At 37.9% G+C, this 4543-nt stretch overlaps 1 pseudogene; it reads right to left on the bottom strand.

Annotated features, from left to right (window-relative positions):
* Positions 1–2322: 2322 nt before the first annotated feature.
* On the bottom strand, positions 2323–3498 carry LOC100031008 (eukaryotic initiation factor 4A-I-like; annotated as a pseudogene).
* Positions 3499–4543: the final 1045 nt, after the last annotated feature.

The raw sequence follows: 4543 nt of genomic DNA, 5'->3' as shown, positions 1-4543 counted from the left end.
TCAAGGGTGTGCTTGATTAAATCAAGTATACAATAAAGACCAAAAACTTGCATCTAAGCCTGAGGCTACAATTTAAGTAGTTCCTGACTTGATTAAGATCAAAGTAAGACCAAAAGCTTACAACCAAGCCTAAGGCAAGTCTTTGAGTTATCAGAATCTCAAGAGTTAATTGAATCAGCAGGAATTGGGGGCTCTCAGAGCTCTCAGCCCTCAGGCCATCACATCATCCTCCAAGAAATGAAAATGGTAAAAACCCAGAAAATAAGCAGAGAATAGCCACAAGGAAGGACTATAGTTTAAGAAAACAGAGCCTACCTATAATTAGGTAGGAATAACAAGCAAACAAGAAGAATAGGGGAGAGGAGACTAGGTGGTTCAGTGGATAGAGAGCCAGGCCTGGAGACGGGAAGTGGTGGATTCAAATTTGACCTTAGAAACTTCCTAGCTTTGTGATCCTGGGCAAATCACTTAACCCCCATTGCCTAACCTTTACCACTCTTCTGCCCTGGAACTGATACTTAGTATCAATTCTAAGACAGAAGTATTTAAAAAAATAGAATGGGATCAGGTTGGTAACAGGAAGGTAGTAAAATGTTTTGCTGCTAATTCATGTACTACAATACTGTGAAGCATCTGAGCAAAAAATGATGGATGTTATCTGGAGCTGCCCTTTTCTAGTTTTGCAGAGAAACTGGAATTTCAGTCACCTCCATTGAAATAACCTCCTGTCATTAATTATATTAATGATAGACAAGCTTCCTATTTCTTGTTTGATCCAAGTTGCCCTTTTGTTATTTGAAATATGAGTAAACAAGTAAACATTAATTGAGGAAGTTAGTGGGTATAATAGACAGAACACTGAATTCAGAGTCAGGAAGGCTTGAATTCAAATCTATCATCAGACACTTACCCAGCTGCGTAAGTAAGTTTCGTTAACTGCCCTCAGTTTCAGTTCCTTCATCTACAAAACAAAAATAATAACACTTACCTTTCTAGGATTATTGTGAAGATAAAAGCACTCTGTAAACTTTAAAGTACCATATAATTGCTAGTTATTATTGTCTTCTTTTGACCTTACTGATGATTCTAATTTCTTGGTTCCTCAAGTCTTTATTGTATAATTTTCTATTGATATTGAATTGTATATCTTGTTTCTGTGCTGCTTTGACTCTGTATCACCTTGATCTTTTACCTTTTGATTTCAATTTTTGCATAAAGGTATTGAAAACTTTTTATCTATAATTGATCTATAATTCTGAATTTCATTTCACATATTTCTTTTTTTTTATTACCTTTGTCAGGCAATAGGATATACAAGTTATCTCCTACATATACAACTAGATAGTAATATAAACTTCCAATGCTCTTCTGTTATGATTATATTTTACATCTGTCCTTTAGGAGTATTCTTAAATGATGCCACCTAACTTCCTACAGCTCTTAACCAAGGCACCAACTTCACTATCTACTGTTATATGCAGGTCCTGAAGCATTTTTGCACTGTCAAATATTGTAGAAGACTATTTTTATTCATGATGGTTATAAGAATATATGAAAGTTTTTTCTAGTTACTCTGTTTTTATATCATTGGTCTATTAGATTTTATCTGTCAGACTCAAAGTACTTTTCTTTCTTTAAAAAAAAATTTATCTTATCTCTTAGAATTAATACTCAGTATTGGTTCCAAGGCAGAAGAACAATAAAGGCTAGGCAACTGGAGTTAAGTGATTTATCCAGGGTCACACAGTGAGGAAATGTCTGGATTTAGATTTGAACCCAGGACCTCTTGCCTCTAGGCCTTGCTCTCTATCCCATGAGCCACCTAGCTGCCCCTAAGGAGGACTTTTCAAAGTTCTGTTCTATGTTCATATCTTCTTTACTACTAGTAGCAATTCAATGATCCAGGACAGTCCTTAGGGACTTATGAGAAAGAATGCTATCCACATCAAGAGAAAGAACTGTAGGAGTAGAAACACAGAAGAAAAAATATGACATCACTTGTTTATTATGGGTATAAAATTTGGGTTTGGGTTTTAAAAGATTGCTCTATTGCAAAAATGAATAATTGCATATTGACTCTCGGAGGGGGAGGTAAGAGAGGAGGGAAAGAAAATGAATCATGGAAACATGGAAAAATATCTAAGTATGACCATATCTTATTCTTTTTTGTTATTGCCTCAAAAATTGACATTTATTCAAAGTCACAAAAAAGAGAAAATAATGACAAAAGTGTCCATTCCTTGTAAACCTCCCTCCTTTCTAGCTTCCCCTCCTCACTTTCCAGAGAGCAGGGCTCTAGGTGAAATCAGGTGGGGAAGCTCCTCAGATGAGGTCAGACACATTGAGAGGCATCTCCTGAATGGAGGTGTTACAGAAGGTCTCAGTGTCTTGAAGAATCCTCTTGTCTTCCTCTGTCACCAAATTGATGGCCACGGCCTTATGATCAAAATATCATCCATAGCCAATTCTATAAATATAACTTACCAGGTTATTGGGAAGATCATAATTAATAACCAAAGATACTTGCTCCATTTGGAGCTTAAACCCAACTCTATCATGATTACATCATATTCTTGTTGGTCCATGTCTCTGTGTATTGCAGAGAGTAAAATCATGGGCATACATTTTCTTAGTGAGTGAATTCACCTTTCAGTGGCGATTGATGAAGATAATGGTTTGGCTAATCATGTTTCATCTAGATCACACAAGTTATCTAGCTTCCACTCCTCTCATTCCACATTTATATAAAACTGACAGATGCCTTCCACTTATCAACTTCTCCTTCTTGATTAGAATCCTGGTAGGATCCTCACAAACTTCTTCATTACTTCCAGCACATCTGAGGGCTTGGTGGCTGGCAGGAGTACCATCTGTGTATTGCCACTGAGTTTCTGGAATATGTCATAGATATGTCATAGTCCTTAAAAACCCAACTCAGCATTTCATCTGCTTCATCCAGAACAACCATTGATGTATTTAGGAGATAGATTTATCTGGTGAACCATGTCAAAACTTGGCCCAGGGTGCCCACAATGGTATGGGAAGCTTCCATCTGCAACTTCTGAATCTCAGCCCAAACATTAGCTCCTCCAATGCAGGCATGACATGAGGCACCTATGTAGTCTCCCCATGTCATCACTACTTTTTGGATGTTGAGTTAACTCTCTAGTGGGTATCAAACCAAGGCTTGTGTGGCCTTTAAGTCCAGTTCAATCTTTTGCCAAATGGAAATGGCAAAGTTGGCAGTCTTCCTGGTCCCAGACTGGGCTTGAACAATCACATCATAATCCTTGATACAAGGAAGAATCACATGTTGCTGAATGGCAGATGGTTTCTCAATGGTACTGAAGGCATACATACCATGAAGAAGAGATTCTAAGAGGTTCATATCATTAAAGCTATGTCCACAATCTCATTCCAATTATCCTTAATGACACCATCAAGGTCCATTCCATCAGGGCCATTGTCTCTGGATCAGGAATATTGACTTGCAGACATGTTTCTGGGAACTAGCCATATATTTTTCAAAGTCATTTGAGTTATCAACATGATTTTTGCCATCTGTTTTGTTGTTAGGGTACACTTGTGGAGTGCTTAGTAAATGTATTTTTTTTAAGGCATTCAGGTTCTTCAGCATTTCCCTTTTCAAATTTTTAATTAATTTCTCAATTTTTACTCAGTTCATCTAATCTGGGTTTAGGAGTGAAATTACATCTTTGATTATTCTGCACTGCTCTCTTTGATAGTTGTTGTATAGGTTGGAGCTGAGGTAATTATTGGCAAAAAGGAATCAAACTACAAGTATTTATTTTATTTTTTAAAAACTTACCTTCTGTCTTAGCATCTATTTCTGTGTGTATTGGTTCCAAAGCAGAAGAGCAATAAGGGTAAGGCAATGGGGGCTAAGAGACTTACTCAGGATCACACAGCTAGGAAGTGTCTAATGCTAGATTTCAACCCAGGACCTCCTCTCTCTAGTCCTGGTTTTCAATCTAGCTGTCCCTGACTCGCATTTATTAAATTCCTACTATGTGCTAGCCATTGTATTGTGTGGCCTGGAGTTCCTGCCTAAAAGTGGTAAGATCTATTTCCAATTTTGTGATTATATGATCATCTGATAAAAATATTAATATCATCAGCCCTTTTATTGCACACTCATGGTCTGTTCACTCTACTGACTCATGCCATCTGCATAAGTTCTGCCCAACATGTGATATTTCTCATTTATCCCAGTGAATCTGGACATTTTATGCTGGAGCACAAAGGAAGACCACTTGTTCTGCCACTCTCTGTTTCAAGTTGATTATCAGCACTATATTACCAAGCAAGATCAATCTGCAACCCCATGTTGACCCATCTGTTTCTTATATTGCTAGAAGTAATTGTGGCAGCTGGGTGGCTCAGTAGGGAGAGAGAGAGAGAGAGAGAGAGAGAGAGAGAGAGAGAGAGAGAGAGAGAGAGAGAGAGAGAGAGAGAGAGAGAGAGAGAGAGAGAGAGAGAGGGAGAGAGAGAGAGCCAGTCCTGGAGTCAGGAGGTCCTAGGT

Source organism: Monodelphis domestica, chromosome 2 (genome assembly GCF_027887165.1).
Source record: "Monodelphis domestica isolate mMonDom1 chromosome 2, mMonDom1.pri, whole genome shotgun sequence".
NCBI classification, from domain to species: domain Eukaryota; kingdom Metazoa; phylum Chordata; class Mammalia; order Didelphimorphia; family Didelphidae; genus Monodelphis; species Monodelphis domestica.
This window is presented reverse-complemented; position numbering and strand designations above follow the sequence as displayed.